This window comes from Molossus molossus, unplaced genomic scaffold (assembly GCF_014108415.1).
Source record: "Molossus molossus isolate mMolMol1 unplaced genomic scaffold, mMolMol1.p scaffold_m16_p_1, whole genome shotgun sequence".
NCBI classification, from domain to species: Eukaryota; Metazoa; Chordata; class Mammalia; order Chiroptera; family Molossidae; genus Molossus; species Molossus molossus.
In genome coordinates this window covers 120,337,124-120,356,179 of record NW_023425344.1, presented here as the reverse complement: position 1 = coordinate 120,356,179, position 19,056 = coordinate 120,337,124, and the positions used below count along the sequence as shown (strand labels likewise).

The window sequence follows — 19,056 nt, the reverse complement described above, 5'->3', positions numbered from 1 at the left end:
TCTCTCATAGATGTTTCTATCTCTCTCCCTTCCTCTCTCAAATCAATAAAGAAAAAAAAAAAGGTGTGGGCTCAAGCCCTGAATCCCTGTGTTGCTTGGTGACCTCCTATGAGGTCTCTGACTTCGCTGGATCTCAACAGGCCCCCTCTTTCCTGCGGGAATGCTCTTGGTGCCCCATGGGCCTATGGCAGGGAACTTGAGGGATGAAACACACCCTTTTTGTTAGTACAGAGGTTCCAGGTGAGACCAGGCTGGCGGCTGGGTGGAAAGCCTTGTGTATGGAAGCATGAAATGCGTCCTTGTGAAGCCATGTGAATGAGCCCGCGCAATGGCCAAGCACAAACCTCCCTCCCTCTGGCTTTCCCCTGACAAGCAGTGCAGTGGACCTGGGGTAACGGGTGCCAGGCCATTGGGCTGGGATTGAGGACATGGAGATCCGCTCAATATGGCACCAATGTTGGCCTCTTGGCAGCTGGGCTAGGGCCAGAGCACAGGCCAAGCCTTCTGCCCTCTGTCTTGTGCATCCTCTCCTGCCAGGGGAGAAGTGGGTGTGCAAAGAGGGAGCAAGACTGTGAAAAACCAAAGCGCAGCTCTCTGGGGAAGCCAGCAGGGAATGGGAAACTAGTGTATGTCTCCCTCACTTCATAAATCTAAAGGGCCACTAAGGTTTACCTCAGGTAGGTCCACGTCTTGGGGGAAGGCCCCTGCCTTCTCTCTCCCTGCTGTTGAAACCCTTTAATAGCTCCTTTTATGTGCAGACCTGATGTCCTGACCCAGCACTCAGCCCTGTGCACCACCTGTCATATCCATACTGCCTCCCCTCAGGCCTCCACCTACCTTTGCTGGAAACACTCTGTGCCATTGCTCCTGTGAGGCTTTCCCTGGGATGCCAGGAGTAGGATGATCCCAGAACAACCTTGAATTCTTCAGAGGAGTCCTGGATATCCCCACCCACCCCCTATGCCTCTCCTGCTCAGTCCTGAGCTGGGGGTGGGGGATGGAGCTTTGTGGCCGATGCATTTAGAAACAGGTCCTGGGATGCTGGTGAGGGAAGGCACAGCCCCTTCCCTCAAGACCCTCACAGCTTGGTAGGGGAGGCAGATGTGGGTCTGCATAGAGATAATCTCTTTGATGATCCTATGTGGTAGGGTACCCAACCCAGGGAGTGATCAAGGAAAGCTTTGGTGAGCCTTAGAGACTGAGTGCCCCAGGTGGAGAAGTCACTGAAGAACAGTAGAGGGAACAGCATTTGCCGAGGCCTGGGGCTGTACAAGGGCCTGGCGGGTTATGGGCTTGGCTGGAGCGATGTGAGCTCCAAGAAGGCAGAGAGACTCCTCAGCTTCAGGGACAGCAGCGAGTCTATCACTGAGAACAAGGCTTGTATAGCCCACTCCTTCATTCTTTTAAAACTGTTTCTGTTAAACGTGTTTTTGTAAAAGCTGAAATAAATAGCATATTTGTGTAAGAGTTCCAGGAACTAACTTCAAAGGAAGCTGACTCCGGTAACTGGATGTTCTGGCTCCAGGAAACTTGCTGACATCATCCATAAAAGCTAGACCTCTGCTTGACCAGTCTCAAGGTAACCATTGGAATGTACTGTGCTGACTTACATGTAGAGAACTGTCAACTCCCCTCCCCCTGATTTTTTGTTCTGCTTTTCCTCTCCCTCCTAGTAAAACCCCTGCTGCACTGAGATGTGAAGATGGTCTACAGGACAGGCGTCCGCCATCTGCTCAGGCTGCCAGCACTCGAATAAACTGTCTTCTTGTCCATCAGCACATATGTCTCAAGTACTAGCTTTTGAAGTAACAGGTAGTCGAACCTGAGTTACCTGGGATACATTCTTGTTGAATGAATGAATAAGATGAAAGAGAGAGAGAGAATCTGGAAATGAGATTGAATGGGAGCTAAGGCCCTGGATCTTTATCCTGATGGTTATAGGGAGCCATTAAAGAGTTTTGAGCAGGAGTGGGTGGATGATGATGAAAATGCTAATATGGATGATGGGGGCCTGAGATCCAGTTTTTCTCACACCTCATCCCTGCCTGCCTCACTGCAAGCTCACCCTTCCCCCACCCCCAGGCTTTTCCGGCTGCCTACACAGCCCAATTTTAGCCTTATTGTCTGGAAAAGTAAATGAAGAAACTGGGCTGGGTCATCCCAGCAAGGGTTCCGGCCAGGAGGTCTGCAGATATGGGCTAGTGGAATGGGGCCGGAATGACTAATTTAGGCTTAGGAAACACTTTTTTGTTGGTTTTGGTTAGCATTGGGGAAAAAAGAGGCCTTGGGGAAAGAACAAAACCCACATTCCCAGGGTGAAGGAAGAACACAGGACCACACCCGGGAGAAACTTGCCCTGTTAGAGTGCTGGGTGACTTTCTGGAAGATGGTGCCCAAGCCAGAACTGATTAAAGCCCCGTAAGTCAGAGTGGCAATTTTTTCAGGGTGGGAAAAATGTATGGGTTTAGAAGGGCTTAGGTAGAAAACACATGCTTGGGCTTGGACCTTTAACACAGGGGCAAACACATGGCCTGCGACTTTATCCAGCTCCTAGACATGTCCATGCTCCTAGCAGACATCACTAATCAATCGTCCTTTCCGCTGAGCTCAGGTGAGCGATTCCTCTGAAACTGCCTTCTCTGAGGGCTACTGAGCCCTTGAAATGCAGCTTATCTTTGAGATGTGCTGCAAATATAAGACATATTGGAGATTTTGAAGATGTATTATGAAAAAAAAAAGAATTTTATTAATAAATGGTTATATTTATTACATGTAGAAATTAAAATGTTTTGGATATATTCGGTTAAGTAAACTATATTGTAAACGTTAACCTCATTTGTTTCTTTTTATTTCTATGTAATGTGGTTTCTAGAACATTTAAAATGATCTGTGTGGCTCACATATATTTCAACCAGCACTACTGTAGAAATCTGCCAATCAGGGCAGAAAATTTTGTCTTTTTTGTTTACTGTGAAATCTCCAGCATCTAAATAGTGCCCGGAAGATAACAGGTGCTTGGTAATTATTTGTGAAATGAATGAATGAATCCTCATAAACACTGCTTTTCAGGGAACCCCAACCAATTGGTCAGATGGACTGTACTTGCCACTTCACGCCTATGTAGTAGTTTCAGCATGGTGCTAAAACCCCCCTGTGTGCTTTCTGATTTTAGAGCTGGAATCACCCTCTGGGGACTCTCCTGATACCCTGGAGGGAGGAAGATTGGCGAATGCACTGCTCCCTGGAGGGTCCTCTAAAAGGGAACTTTCTTTTTCTTCTGATGAAGGAAGCAGGGCAGCATGCAAATTACATGAAAATGACCTCTCTTGTGTATTGGCATACCTGAGGGTGCTGGGTGCTGGGGGTGCTTCCTGTTCACACCCTAATCCTAGCCCCTTGTCCCTAGGGACAAAACAGGAAGCTCTGGACACCTTGAGCTCAAGGGGAAGGCAAGGCCACCTTAGTCTTTCCCCAGTGAGCAAGGGCTGTAGCCCAGAGCATCCTTGTCTTTCCCATCCAGCAGGAGTCTAAAAATAGTCTTGCAGTTCCGCCTCCCCCATAGCTGTCCTTGCTGAGCTGGGCTCTGTGCCTGCCGGCTCCTCTGCAGCCCAGACTATCTGCATGGTCCTGCTTCAAGACCCCTGACATCTCACCCTCTGGCCCATCCTGGCCCCTGGGGACCCTGAATTCAGCGATCCTATTGTAAAGCCTGCCTTAGGGTCTGCCTATTGCCCTGCCCTCCCAAGCAGACTGGGCTCTGACCCCCTGGACCTCCAAATCCTATGCACTGTCCACTCTCCTGTTCTTGAGGGGATGTTAGCCAAACACAGAGGCAAAGTGAGGGAGTTCCAGGCAGTGGAACTGAGACAGGCCAGTAAGCCAGGACACGTGGAATGGGGAAACTGAGACAGACAGCTGAACAAACTGACAGCGCAATTTACAGCAGATACAGACGGTCACCTCTCTAGACAGAACATCTAGGCCTCCTCAGTTGTATTTCAGCTCCAGGCCAGAAAAGCAGCAAAACCAGGTGGGCGAAGCCAGTACCAGCTGCAATGACTAACGACCCCCTGTCCTGGCTACAACCAGTCAGTGGAGACCGTGACCCTCAAAGGACCCACCTGGAAAGCTGACGGACATCTATGGAGATCCTCTCCGGGACCTCCCCTAAAAACACCCTTACAAGCTTTTAGGCTCTGGCTAGTGTGACTCAGTTGTACATCAAAATGTGGCGGGTTCATACCCAAGTTGTGGATTTGATTCCCATTTGGGGCAAGTGTGGGTGGCAACCAATCTATTTTTCTCATATTGGTCTCTCTCTTTAAAAATCAGTAAAAGTTTAAGAAAAGAAAAAAGCTTTTAGGATGGGGACCCAGAGTGCTCTCCTTCTGGGCGCACTCTTGCACCTTCTCCCTCTTCTTCTCGCCCCACGGGTTGCATCTCCTAAATTATTTTACTTTTGTTGTTGTTGTTAATCCTCACCCTGGGATATTTTTCCATTTATTTATTTTTTTAAGAGAGAGTAGGGGCGGGGGAGACATTATGAGAGAGACACATCAATTGGTTGCCTCCCACACCACCCCGACTGGGGATTGAACCTGCAACCCAGATACACACCCTAACTGGAATTGAATCTGAGACCCTTCAGTCCATGGTCCGATGGTATAACCGCTGAGTTACACTGGCCAGGGCCTACATCTCCGAAATTCTAAGGGTCCCAATGAGACTTGCAACCAGGGGAACAGTGGGCAGCGGCAACTCATCCCAGGCTAAACCCCTAAACCTGTCCCCAAGGCCCCCTTTTCTTTGACTTCCCAGTGAGCTAAAGGAGCCCAGCCTAGGCTCTCCTGTTGCTGCTTTTATGCTAAGCTCTTCTGTATTTCACTGTCCCCAGCTTCAATACATATACCCTCCAAGTCACCTGGACTTGTATTGTGAAATCTTTCCTACACGAAGTCAAGAACCCACACACTACTGCCTGGCCCTAGACAGACTGGCTCAGGCCAGGTCCCTTGTTTGGTAACAAAACCAAGTTGTGTGAAAGACCATGGCAGGTGGTGAGCACTTTGGAAGGGCTGGTTGAACAAGATGAAGTGGTGGAACCAGGCACAGGCTGGAAGGCAGTAGGGCAGGCCTGCCGGCTCTCATTCCCATGCACGGGTCCTCCAGGCATCTCTGTTCGGCCTCACGGGAAGGCAGCTGCCACTCTTAGATCTGACTGCCCCCTCCCAATGATCGGGCCCTGGTTTTTTCGTCCATGCCGCCTATAGAACAAGGGGGAACTCTCAGTACTAGTGCTCCCCATTTTGGGCCTTCCACATCTCTGATTTGTAGGAAGTTCTGGTACCTTCCAGATCTGAGCTTTGGGACTTCCTGTCTGCTCATCAGGGCTATGGATGGGCAGGTAGGTCTACCCACTGAAGCCCAGAGGGAGAAGGCCTTCAAGGCAAAGCTGGGACCAGAACCTCCAAATCCTGATGCCCAGCTGGGACCCAGCCCCTCATGCTGAGGTTGAGCCATCACTGTTAGGAGCACATCCTGGTCTGAGTGAAGAATGGAGCTTGGGGGCCCACTCTGTGGAGGGCCTTCCTGACGGCAAGAATGAATGTACAGGTCACACTGCTAACCCATGACGGTTTCCCCACCCTGAGCTGAGCGGGGTCCCAGTTGCAGGAAGTGGGAGCATCAGAAATCACACTTTCCTCTTCTGGGGAGTGACTTTGGAGGAAATGCTGAGTTCATGGGGTGGTTCTTTCCACAGCTGGTGCTGGAAATTCTATTACCAAAGCCCCTTCTTGCCCCAGCATCTCCCATAGGCTGGACACAGCCCTTAGAGGCAGAGTGCCAGTGTGGGGTTATTATTCATCCCCTAGTAGACAGACGGGATGAGGCCAGAGGGAGGAAACTTCTTGCCCAGAGCTCCCTGGCCCATCAGAACCTGGCTCAGAACCCAGGACTCTTGCCTCTTCCTGCCCCCACAGAGCACCCTCCCCCAAGGAAGTAGGAGTGGCTGTGAGCTAGATGCTTCTTGGCTGAGATGTAGGTGTTGGGGAGGTTTTCAGACACCTGAGGTTTTCTCACCCACAATGCCCCTCATTTCTCAGCACATGGGAGCCCTCCTCAGTGTGAATATTGGCCACTGTGAAGAGTCAGACAGTATTAGGACATTTGGTTCTCGCTCTGAGGCATGAGAAGTGCTCCCTCCCCTAGCCACCTCAAAGCTCAGAGACACCTGGAGCTCTCTGTACCCTGGATAACGTCCTTGGGACCTTAGAGCCATTTCTGAGCATGAGGAAACTACAGCCCTTGAAGGAAGCCCGGATTGGCCCTGTGAGTGGGGCGGTGTGGGCTGTGACACCCTAGCCCTGATACATTCCTTCTGCTGCCTGCTTGCCTCCTCTGGAGACCACCTCAGTCATGGGTGAAACACAGCTGTAATAAGAGGAGAGCCTACAGCAGGGAAGATGGGATTGTGGGGTTCTCCATCTCCATGCCTTTCTGTGTCTCAGTCTCATTCCTTCTCTGTTGTCCTTTTGGTCTCTCCATGTCCCTCCCGATTCTCTCTATGACTTGTTCTCTTGTATTCACTCACATGGCACAAGCATGTATACAATAACATGCAGGCACAGGGGACCACACACATGACCTGTGCACACACATACACATATGCAGGCATGCACATCTGTGCACATATGCACGCTCCCATGGAGTTTTCCCTCCTCGGGTCCTGTCCATTTACTCTGAGAAGGGAGGCCATGAAACTCTCTTTTTCTGTGTCCACAGGCTCAGGGAAAACCCACAGCTGATGTCCAGGCTGTCACTGCCTCCCTGGCACTGGCAACTGGGAACTTGAAGACCTAGGCTGGGACCCCCCCACACACACTGGGATCTGAGGAATCTAGTGGGGTCACTGGGCCAACATGACCTGCAGAGAGAGAGAGAGAGAGCCGTGCAGGTGAGCAGAGAGTGGAACATCAAGATGCCATGTGGAGTTAATGATGAACTGGCCAAGGTCTCCAGCCTTTGCCCCATTTGATGCCCCTTCCTGTGGTCCTGGAGGCTGGGGACAGGGAAGGACTAGACCACAGAAGACCTAGGGTGAGGTGGCTGCAGGGAGGAAGCCTGACTACCGCATACCCCACCCACAAAGAGCTGGAGGCTAGATGTCCCTGGGGAAGGTCATGGTGAAGAGGCCTCTGTTCCTGTTCTAGGACAATGAGCCGGATGAGGCCGAGCCGGATGAGGCCCCGCCAGGTACTTAAATTTCCTGGGCCTGTTGGGGCTTTCCTGGAATGTTTAACCTTCCTGGTCTCCCAATGTCAACATCATGGAGGGGGGGAGAGGGGCAGGCAGGAAGTCCCTGTAGTCCTCACCCAGGACCTACCCTGCCCTGGCTTCTGGGTTCGGGTGGTCCCCAGAGCCTGCCTCCATCCACCACCCTCAGCACGTGGGCCTGTCTCTGTCCAGACCAGTCTACTTCTGAGCACCTATCTATTAAGTGTAGGCTCTGTATGTAGGAGGCTTGCAAGGGGCAGGAGGAGCCAGGGCTGGGCTCCTGGGAAGGGGCACCTCTCACTGCTGAGGCAGAAGTCAAAGCCCCTCCAGGGACTGGGGCTAACCCAGCAGGAGCCCAATGGTTACTATCTCCACCCTCTTTGCCAGACACTCACTAACCAGGCTGGTTCAGCTCCAACGGGCAAGACCATAAGGACAATATCACAAATGATAGTGGCGCCTGTACAACGTATATCCTGTGCATGTCAGTGAAATAGACAACGATGGGTCTGGCCGCCTGTCACTACTTCAGCCAATTAAGCAGAGACAAGATTGAATCGTATATGAACATTTATTCCAATATTGCCAGATTTGTGGGAGATCAGGGGTCATCCCTAAAAAATCTGCTCTTAACTCCCATGATAGTTTATATTGGGTAGCTATGTGGGGAAGGACAGGTAGGCAAAAAAGGAGTAACAGTGGGTAGAATGGTTACAGATTACAGGCCTGGAGAAGTAAAGCAGGTTGGGGGCCACAAAGGGTTGTCTCCAGTATACTGACTCCAGGGCTCCAAGGTTGTTGGTCTTCCCATGATGTTGAACAGTTTTCCCTTGTTCCCAGGTAAGGAGAATGGACAGCATTCCTGAGGTAAACTCCCAGGGCGTACAGCTCCCAGCCAGGTCGGAATGGGGTTTCTCTCTTTTTTAAAAATATGTTTTTATTGATTTTTTAGAGAGAGGAAGAAAGAGAGAGAGAGAGAGAGAAACATCCATGTGAGAGAGAAACTTTGATCAGCTGCCTCCTGCACACCCCCACTGGGGATCGAGCCTGCAGCCTGGGCATGTGCCCTTCCAGGAATTGAACCAGGACCTCTCGGTCCATGGGATGACGCTCAATCCACTGAGCCACACTGGCAGGGCGAGAATGGGCTTTCCTTAATCAGAACAAAGCAATCACCATTAACAGAGCAAGGGTGTTTAACATTTTCTATAACTTTGGCTGGTGCCTCACTATGATTAGTTCTCTATTATTCTATTATTCTCTCCCACCCCTTTCCTTGGGATTATTCTTGAAGTTTTACATTAATGTCTTTAGTTAATTTTCTCACCAGCCCTACGAAGTTGATACCATTATTGTTTCCATTTTATACTTAAAGGAACTGAGGTGCAGAGAATATAATCAGTTTCCCAAAATTTCACAACAAAAAGATTCTTCTGAGCTTTGTCCTCAAGAAACTGGGACCTGGGACTGTTGATCTAATCACACTCACTCATCCTGCAGATGTTTAAGCTCCTCTTCTTTGCTGGGCTCGTGGTTGGCACAGGGGATATACAGAGCAGAGGTGAACAGATCGCGGGTTGCTCTGATGCTCAGACCTCTGAGAAAGGTGATGGGAGCACCAATTCCAAGAGGCTCAGATGGGAGAGGACCACCTGCCACTCTGTCTGTCCTCTTAGTGACCAGAGGCAGGCTGGGTGGTGGCCCAGCCTCTCTGCTCCGGCTAGGGTGTGCCACTGGGGCACTGGGGAGGGGGCAGCCTTCTCCTTTCACTGGCTCCCTCCAGAATAATCTCAGGGAGCAACTGCTTTGGGGGCTGTAGGGAGCCCACATCCTGCTCCATCACTGGAAAGTGAGCATCCAAGGGCAGGGATTCCCATGGGGACTGAATCAGGCTGACTCAGTGGAAACCTCTGCCTGATGCTATCTCAAAGCTAGATACCACAGTCAGACCAAAGGAAGAACTTCCCAATTGCCGGTCCATATATTGTTGGAGTGCTTGCAAATGAGGGGGCTTTGGGAGAGTTCCCCAGTGCCCAGGCTCTGTCAGACTTATTCTGCCCTGTGAGACACTGCTGATGGAGGGGCTGTAGGAGGGGCAGGACCAGGGCCAGAACTGAGACCAGGGCCACACCTCAGTTTTACTTGTGGAGGCCCCTGCCCTGAAGTGGAGGGTACAAAGAGAGGGTTTCATCCCACTACAAGGACCAAGGGTTTCCTGGGGCCCTTCCCTTCCCACCTGCTCCTCACAGGCCACTCTCAAGCAGTGTTGGAGTGGGAGGTGGGGTCTCCCCAGGACAAAGAATGGCTCCTTGGGATGGTGTTTTCAGAGAGACAGAAATAGACAAGCAAACCAATGAGACAAACATGTTTGACCTTCCAGCTCTTCTCTAGAGGGAGGTAGTTTGCTTTTCTTTATTTTATTTTTTTTATTGAGAGAAAAAAATTTCACCATTTTAAAATATAGTATCCGGTGGTTTCTGGTGTTTGCCCATTCACCATTATCTAATTACAGAGCATCTCATCGCCCAAGGAAACTTCACACCTGTCTTGGGCTACTCCCCCCCCCTCTGCCCCACTAATTTACTCTGTCTCCATGGATCTGCCCATTCCAGACATTTAATATGAGTGGAATCATACACTATGGGGCCTCTGTATCTGGTTTTCTTTCACTTGCCATAATGTTTTTAAGTTTCACCCATGTTGTAGCATCATGCATCAGTACTTCCTGGCTTTTTATTGCTGAATAATATTCCATTGTGCGGATATGCCATATTTTGTTTATCCAGTCACCGTCTGTGGACACTGGGGTTGTGTTCAGTTTGGCTGTTATGAGTAATGCTGTATGAACACTGGTGTACATGTTTTTGTGTGGACATATGTTTTCAATTCTTTTTGGGTCTATCTACTTAGGAGTAAAATTGTGGAATAATATGGTAATTTTATGTTTAACTCTTGGGGAATTACCACACTATTTTCCACAGTGATCATACTATTTTACATTTCCACCAGAGTATGGTTCCAATTTCTCCACCTCCTCACCAACACTTGTTATTTTCTGTGCCTTTATTCTTTCAACACCTATTTTGTATAGTGCCTACTTGGTGTGAGGCCTGTGCCTGGGTGGGGTGCAAAGGGGCTGAGACCCAGGCTGCTCTGGCAGGGCCAGGGGACGGAGACAGGAAACAGTGGCAGCTGGTGATGCGTGAAGTGAAGGGTGGAGAATGGGCATCTGTGAGGGTGCAGGGCAGGCTTCAAAAGAGGCAGTGTTTGTGCTGTGGTCCCCGGCCCCTGCCTTAGCGGCTCTCGCACCACCCGCAGCCGTGGGAAGGGTGGTGATCTAGATGCCAAGTGTTGCCATCTGAAAAGTCCCATCCTCGCCTGAAAGCCGCCCATTAGAGCCTGTTTCTTTGGACTGAGTCCTCCTCTCCAGCTCACATACCAGTAGCCCAAACCAGATGAGGAAACTGAGGCTCAGAAGGGGAATGATTTGCCAAAGGTCACCCTAGAATACCAGAGTCCTTATCTCCAAAACCCAGCCTAGGGTACATTTAACTCTGACAGGGTGAGACCTGGGATAGAATGAGGCTGCGCGTAGGCAAGGGGAGGTGGCAGGAGGCTTAAAGGGTGGGCAGAGGCAGGGGTAGGCTCAGGCAGGAGGAAGCCAAGCTGCAAAGATCTTCCCAAGCTTGGGGGAGGGGGCTCTGTGCAAGGTATGTGGGGAGAAGGGGTGAACAATAGAGGTTTCTAGGGCCTGCTCTGACCTATTTCTCTTCTGTCCAGTTTCAGTTCTGCCTCACTGGCCCCCTGAGACCCCAGGGTTGGGGTGGGTTTGGTGTGTGTGTGGTGACTCTTAGTCAAACCCATCTGGATCCCTGGGGGGTAGAGGTGAGGTAAGCCCAACGCTAGTCACAAGCCCCCTTCCTCAGCCTGCCTTCCTGTCTGGACCGTTCCCGTCGTCTGAGGGAAGAGGCTGAAGGCCTGGCTGGGTTCCATCCTCACTCGGTGTGAGTGAGCTAGGACTGGGCCTGGCTGGCTGACAGCGTCCATGGCCTCGCCTGTCTTGGAGCTTGGAGCATCCAGTGGGTGGTCACTGGCCCCAAAAGTAGATTTGGGAAATGCTTAATCAATGAACTCATACTTCATAGGGCTAAGTTAAAATGTGCTCACCCATTTACTCTTGACTCATGGGTCCCCAGGGTAAGTCCTTGGCCATATCAGTTGCGTATGTGGGGAAGGGATGCGATGCAGCCCCCTGTCCTCCTGGACAGCAGAAGAGGTCCTGATCCTCCTGTGACCAGCATGCTCAATGGCAATGGCTCTAAGGGGGTTGCAGATGGGAGGGACCATCCCGACGTGGGCACTCAGGTGGGTGAGCTGGCAGCCCCAGGCACCGCCTGAGCCTGGAGGAAGACTTTCTGTCCCACCACGGAGTGTAAGCTCAGAGATCATGCCCCAGATTTACTAAAGATGGTCCCAATTTAAGGTCTTAGACCACCTTTGGGTTTGGCAGGGGCCTTTGTGGACCTGTAGGGAAGATGTCTGGGGCTGCTTCCATGTCTTTGGTTCATTTGAGTCTCTCCAGGGTTGGGGTGCTGACAGAGAGAGCTCAGGCCTGCCCTGACTCCCCACTCCCCCACCCTTGCTCAAGAGGTTTCTTCCAGGGGCCCCAACAGGTGACTGGCTCTGGAAGCCATGTATTTCTCAAGCCCCCCCTGCCCCCTGGTCTCCCCCTCCCCCATGCTTCCTCATTTCCCCACCTGGGGCTCGGCTTACTCAGGCTGACTTTTGATGATCTTCTCTGGCAGCCCCCAGGCCTGTCCCAGCAGCTGCTGTGAAGAATGTGAGTAAAACTGGAGTCGTGGGGGGAAGTCCAGAAGACGACGTCCTTGAAGTGCCTCCTGCCACTCTGGCCTCCAGAAGGCCTCACTTCCCCATCACAGAGCTCCTGTGGGGCTTTGGGGACAATTTTTAGGTCTTTAGCAAAAAGCCTCTGAGGGACTGGCTTTTCCTTGGGGTTGTCCTGGTGTTGTAGCACTGCGGGGGTGGGGCTGGTACCTCCAGGGGCTCAGTGTGGCTGAAACTCCCAGGAACGGCTTAGCTGCCCAAGTATAAACCTCTATGCTGCCCCAGCCAGGCCCGTGCCACTGTGAGGAGAGACATCAGGACATCATTCATGCCTTTGGGACAAACCTAGGGAGGGGTGTTAGAACCAGTGAGGTGCTGCCCTGGCCGGTTTGGCTCAGCAATGGAGTGTCAGCCAGAGGACCAAAGAGTCTCGGGTTCGATTCCGGTCAAGGGCTTGCACCTCCATTGCGGTTCGTCCCCGGCCCTGGTCTGTGTCATGCGGGAGGCAACCAGTCGATGTGTTCCTCTCACGTCGATTTTTTTTTTCTCTCTCTCTCTCCCACTCTCTCTGAAGATAAAAATGAAAAAAAGTATCCTCGGGTTAGGGTTAAAAAAAAACAAACCAATGAGTTACTGTTAGTACAATCAGTACTACCTTAGCTGGCCAAAGGGATTCTTTGCATTCTGTCTTTGTGTAAAAGTAGGAGTTCGTTGGGTAAAGAAAGAGCCAAGGGAAACTGCATGGCCAGAGGCACAGAGGTAGGGAGCAAAATGGCCTATTGGGGAACTTCAAGTGTTCTTTTTTGTTATTGTTAATCCTCACCTGAGGATATTTTTTCCATTGATTTTTAGAGAGAGTAGAAGGGAGGAAATGGGGGGGGGGAGAGAGAGAAAGAGAGAAACATTGATGTGGGAGAGACATATCGATTGGTTGTCTCCCGTCCATGCCATGAGGGGGCGGGGGGGGTGGGTTGGAAATTGAACCTGCAACCCAGGTACATGCCTTTGGGAATCAAACCTGAGACCTTTTGGTGCAAAGGCTGAGGCTGTAACTGCTGAAAGCCGCGTGGGCCAAGGCAAGTGTTTCCACATGAATGACCAGAGAGGAGTGGGTGTAGGGATGGGAGGGTGGGGAGTGGGCAAAGCAGCTCAGAAAGCACCTCAGGCAAGGAGGAGGAGCATTGGGGTGAAGAGCTGGGAGGCCTCCCACATGAAGCCGGCATGGACAGTCCCACCCTGTGGCTGATGGCAGCTGACCCAGTTCTACCTCTATAAAAGCCATCGGGCAGTGGCCCACATAAGCCATATCTGCGCAGTGGTGTAGCCTGGGCTGGCTCCTCAGGACTGCTCTCGGTCCCTCCATGGGCTCAGGCCCTATTTCTGAAGGAAAGAGGTTGGTGCAGAGAGGAGGGCATGACTTTGGAGTCACCTCGCCCTGGGTCCAGATCCTGACTCTGCTGGGGTGCATGCCAGGCGGGCAAGGCTGTGGGAAAGAGGCACATCACACCTTGCTGTCTGGAGTCTGTCCTACAGCAACACCTGTGTGCACATGGAGTGGGCAAAGTAGGTTTACAGTTGTTTGTATGGGAAAAGACATGCAGGCTATGATTATTACAATAGCTTTATAACTCAAAAGCATGTCTCTCACAACTGTAAACTTATTTTGCCCACCCTTGATCATTCACAAGATTGGAAACACCCTCTCTACCATCCACATGGAACTGGTTTAGATGATGGTATGTGCCCATGATGGAACAATGCACAGCAGTAAAAAATATGTGGAAGCTTTCTATGTATGAATGTCAAAAAAGCTCTGGGGTTTTTGTCAAGTCAGAAAGCAAGTACAAGTTCGTGAAGAGCAGAGAGCAGCTCATGCGCAGGCCGGGTTGGAAGCAGCGCCATGTGCCAGGAGACTGGTGAGTTCATTGACCGGAAAGAAGGATGGGTGCCAGGCAGTGAGATGGAGGTCAGCTGTGCAGGGGCCCTGGGCTCAGAGAAGAAGCTGACAACGACCAGGACCCAAGCAACAGTGTTCAGCAGGTGCTGATCTGCTTCACCTACTCACAAGACCTGGCAAGTGTAAAGCAATAACCACATGCACACAGTACTTTATGTGCATCATTTCACTAAACTTCTCAACAGCTCCAAGCCCCACAAGGGAGGTGCTTTAATTACTCCGAGTTTACAAATGAGGGAATGGAGCACATAGTGGTTAGAGAACCAGCACAAAGTCACACAGCTGGCAATGGCAGAGCCAGAGGAAGTACCCAGCTAGTCTGGCTTCTGAGCCCACACCTCAATCATCTTGCTATCCTGCCTCTCAGAGTGGTGGCTGGAGCGGGTATCTGGGTGGGCTGACTGGAGGCGAAGGAGCAACCCAGACAAGAAGCAATGAGGGCCCCTGGGAAAGCAGTGGCTTTCTGGATGAAGACTCAGGTATAGATTTGAGAGCTTTTAAGGAGGTGGAAACAAGCCCCTGTGGTGAGTGCAGTGTGGCTGCAGTGGAAGGAAAGCAGCCCAAGATTCATTCATTCATTCATTCATTCATTCATTCATTCATTCACATAACAAAAATCACTGAGTGCCTACTGGGTGCCGGCCACCATTCCAGAAATTGGGATTGCCTCAGTCACCAAGACAAATATCTCTGCCCTTCAGGGGCTTTTATTCTAGCTGGTGGAGACACAATAGATACGTAAATATGTAAATTACACAGCGTGTTAGAACTATGGAAAAAGAAAATAAAGGTAAGGGTCATTTTCCTGGTCTGGCCTAGGGTGGTCCTGGTCTAGGAGCTTCTGAAGTTTTCAGTGGGGTGGTCAGGGTAAGCTTCACCAAAAAGGTGATTTTGAATGAAGAGGGGAGGGATGAGTCTTGCAGGCACTTGGGAAAGGGCACTGGGTCTGGGGCGCAGGAGCTGAAAAATCGGAGATGTTTGTTAGACATTATGTGGAGTGAAGAGTGGGCAATGGGGGAGAGGTCTGGATGGGGTTGGGGGTGCGAGTTTGGGTGTCAACAGCATAGAAGGCATTTGGGGCCTTGAGATTGGGTGAGATCAGTAGGGAGGGAGTGAAAGTGGTGCTTAGTTTCAGCATTTGAGCCAACTAAGAGGGAGAGAGAAGGGAGGGCAGGTTTCAGAGAGATGACAAGCTGAGTGCCTAAGGGCCATCCTGAAGTGGTGTCCAGCAGACACTCAGAGGATCTGTTCTAGAGCTCAAGAGAAGAGCCACGGGAGGGCTGGTGGCTTGAGGATGCAGAAGGAGGGAAAGCTGGAGGTGGGAGTGGTCTGTCTCCTTGGGAGAGGGGGGCCAGAGGAAGAGGCCCAAGGCAGAGTTCTGGGTTGGGGCTCCCTAGAAGGTGGCACAGGGAGGAGGGAACCCAACGAGGGCAGGGAGTTGGGTGGAGATCTGGGTGCACACCTGGAGAAGCACATGTTTCAAGAAGAGAGAGTGAGTGGTCAGCAGTATGAAACCATGCGGAGGAGTCGAGTCAGATGTGGGCAGAGAGTGCAGGGAGAAATAGGTTGCCAGCGGGCTTGGTGGAGTGTGAGGGCAGGAGTTACAACTCGGAGGTTAAGGGGAAGTAGGTGGTGACAGAGGCAGTGAGTGGGGACTGCTTTCAAGAGCTGCTGGGCAGAGGCTGGAGGCGGGGTGAGGGGCTCTGAGGGGTTCCTGTAGGCTGCGAAGACATGAGCAGCAGGTTTGATGCTAAAAGGTAGCAACAGAAGGAAGAGGAGGTTGGGACACATGAGACAGAGTGAATGTCAAGTTGTCTGGGGCCTTTCAAGGCTGAGGTGACTTCCTCCTGCTCCGCTCCGGTCCTGAGTCCCGAGGAGACACTAGGGGAGGAGAATGTGATCAGAGCGAAAGGAAGGAACAAAGGTAGAAGTGGAGGAAAGTGTCCACATCCGTTACAGATGACATGATGGTTGTTTGCACTGTGGTAAGAAGACCATAAAGGAAACCCATTTAAGTAGGAGAGTCTTTTGAAATACTTTTCCAAATGTGAGGGTGTAAACCCCTTTCCCAGCCTGGCCCTGCCTTCAGGCCTAAACCTGGCTGCCCTCGGAGGGCCCTCGAACAGAAGGGTTTCCAAGCGGGGCAACCCTGCAGACGCAGAGGCAGGAGGAGGGCAGTCTGGCCAGAGGGCAGTCGGGGTAAAGACAGGGAGGCAGGGAAGCCTTATGGTATCTGGGAGAGAGGCTGAGGCTTGACTGTGGAGACCAGTCAGCCAAGTAGGGACAGGCGGGTGCTGCCCGGAGCCTTTGTTGCGTGTGATCTACCGAGATGCCTCAGGGTGCTCGGCACCCTCTCCAGGTCCGGGGCCAAAGGTGCCAGCAGAGAATGGACGTCTGGATTTGCTAGCTTGTGTCTGGTCACTGGTTCCTTTCTGAGCCTACCTGGACCTCACCTATTGAATCATCAGAGCTAACACTTGCCTGGGGGTGGATGTTCCCCTCTGGCCTACCATTTCTCAGGAATCCACCTATTTCCTCTTTTCTGAAAATCGGAACTGACTTTAACTTCAGAAAGAGGAACTAACCTTTGTTGACAGCTCTCCCTGCACTCACCTCCCCCACCCCCAACACACATGTGTGTGAACAGGTACCAGGCTCGAGCTGGTTATTACACACCTGGTGTTACCCTCGTCACGCCCCAGGGAGAGGACAGTGTTCAGAGTTGATAGGTGAGGACGCTGAGGTCATGGGAAGTGCAGTTACTCACCCAACGCCGCCTCCAGTGGTGTCTTGTGAGGTCACCGACGCGAGTTGGGTGTGGAAAGGCCTGGCCATGGCGTTATCTGTCCCCTGCACATGGCTGGCCAGAAACCCCATGTGGCTGGGTAAATTCCTACTCTTCCTCCTGTCTTGGGGGCGTTTCATAGCTGCTTGGGGTTCCTGTGTCTCCATGGATGAGAGTTCCTCCATCTCTGCTGAGAGGCGCTCAGGACCTGAGAGGAGCTAGAAGGGAGGACTTGGGCCACAGCCTGTTTCACAGACAACCTTCAGTCCACTGGTGACCAGAGCATGGGGTCCATTCATGGTGGCTAGACCTGGCTCCCCAGCTGTGACCCACAGAGTCCTGCTTTCTGCTTATATCCAGACCCCCGCAAATGCCCCACCCTTCTCTCTGACTGCTCAAGCTGAAAGAGCACAGTCTCTGGGCTCAGAGAAGAAGCTACAAGCCACCTTGGGCAAGTCCTGCAAACCTACAAAGCAGGCCTCCCCAGAGGGTTACTGAGCACAGGGAAGCCTGTTAGAGCCTGGCTCATAGGAGGTGCTGAGTAAGTACTACTGCCTTTCCTCAGGTGCCTGGCCTCCTGGGACCAGCCTTCCTGTCAGCCCCTTGGTGCCAGGGCAGCCAGCTCTGAAAAGAACTGGGGCCTGGAGCTTTGGGAATTAGCTCCTGCTTCAAGTTGCTGATGCTTCAGCCAGGAGTTTTGATTCATATTCCTTCCAGGGCCTCACAGAAGAAGGAGGCACAAGCTTCAGAGCAAGGATGAGGAAGCACTTGTGGTGATATGGGGCCCTGCAATCAGATGTCTCTGATAGGCTCACCCCTAACATTTGTGGGGCTCAGGGAAGAAGTACAAAGGGAGCCCACATAATATACGCGTGAGTATTTAAAGGTTATAAATCAAGCAAGTCAATTGCTAAATACAGTATGTTCTAGTCTTCTACGCTGACAAATATACCTTCATAACAACCTGGAGGCCAGGCTGCATTTACAACTCTCGGCCTCCTGGAAAGCTGTGCTGGACTGTGGCAGTCTGGGGAGGAGCCACCTCAGCCCTCCCCCAGCCCTGGCCTTGGGAAGCACATGTGGCCCCCCAGGCCATTTGTCCATGGTCCATCCACGTACCTGGCAACAGCTGCTCTTGGCCACAGCTTAGCCTGGGATACACACACCAGCCACAGGCCCAGGGGAAAGGCCCAGGCAGACGGACGAACTGGGCTCTGAACCTTGTGGACAGGGAATTCTGGGGTCCTGCATTTGGGTAGGCATGTCCCCTTGGCTTACAGACTTTTGACCCCACTGTGGGAGGGGGCTGAAGCCAGAGAAGGGCAGAGTGGGTTTATCTGGAGTTCGGGGGCCAGGGCAAGGACACTTCTTGCCTGGGTCTAAGTTCCTGCTGCCTGCCGGGCCTGGTTCCAGAGGGAATCACCCACTCTGCTCAACACCCAGCTCTTGAGCCCTACTGGGCCAGGGCCATGCAGCCACATTCCTTGCTGAGCTCACAGTCTAGGGAGCTGCCCCTCCCTCTCCCCTGGACACCTGAGCTTCTCTGCAGCACCAGCCACCCCCTTCCTCACCAGGATGACTCATCTGTATCATGCAGGAAGGGAGAGGGGTGTCCGGCCCCACCTGCCTCCCACCTCCCTGGACTCTGGTGTTACCCTGCCTGGTCTGGTTCCGTGGGCGGCTCTCCCTCGCTTCTGCTGGCAAAGTGGGGCACCAGCTCTACTTAGCCGATGTTTCTTGCTCACTCAGCTGAAAAGTCAGTTTTCTTTTTTTAAAATATGTTTTTATTGATCTTTTTAAAAATATATATTTTTTCTATTGATTTTAGAGAGAGGGGAAAGGAGTGGGAGAGAGAGATAGAAACATCGACTGGCCGCCTCCTGCATGCCCCCACTGGGGACTTGGCCCACAACCTGGGCATGTGCCCTGACCGATAATTGAACCGATGACCTCTTGGTGAATGGGTTGACACTCAACCACAGAGCCACACCAGCCGGGCTTTATTAATCTGTTTAGAGAGAAAGGAAGGGAGAGAGAGATAGAAACATTGATAAGAGAGAAGCTTCCATTGGCTGCCTCCTGCACGCCCCCTACTGCGGATTGAGCCCACAACCCGGGCATGTGCCCTGACTGGGAATTGAACCGGGACCTCTCAGTCCACGGGACGACGCTCAATTCACTGAGCCACACTGGC

At 51.9% G+C, this 19,056-nt stretch overlaps 2 long non-coding RNA genes across 3 annotated transcripts; one reads left to right on the top strand and one right to left on the bottom strand.

Moving 5' to 3' along the window:
* The first annotated feature begins 1,356 nt into the window (after positions 1 to 1,356).
* On the top strand, positions 1,357 to 7,154 carry LOC118641517. Its single transcript, XR_004961632.1, has 3 exons — positions 1,357 to 1,579; positions 1,674 to 1,812; positions 6,784 to 7,154. It is a non-coding gene; the product is annotated as an uncharacterized LOC118641517 (long non-coding RNA).
* A 683-nt stretch (positions 7,155 to 7,837) lies between these two features.
* LOC118639460 lies at positions 7,838 to 17,273 on the bottom strand. Of its 2 annotated transcripts, XR_004961177.1 has the most exons (4): positions 16,845 to 17,273; positions 12,049 to 12,228; positions 11,443 to 11,593; positions 7,838 to 8,193 (listed from the first exon to the last, which is right to left on the bottom strand). It is a non-coding gene; the product is annotated as an uncharacterized LOC118639460 (long non-coding RNA). The 2 variants fall into 2 exon arrangements; XR_004961176.1 differs by lacking the exon at positions 11,443 to 11,593 and having other exon boundaries at positions 16,845 to 16,937.
* Positions 17,274 to 19,056: the final 1,783 nt, after the last annotated feature.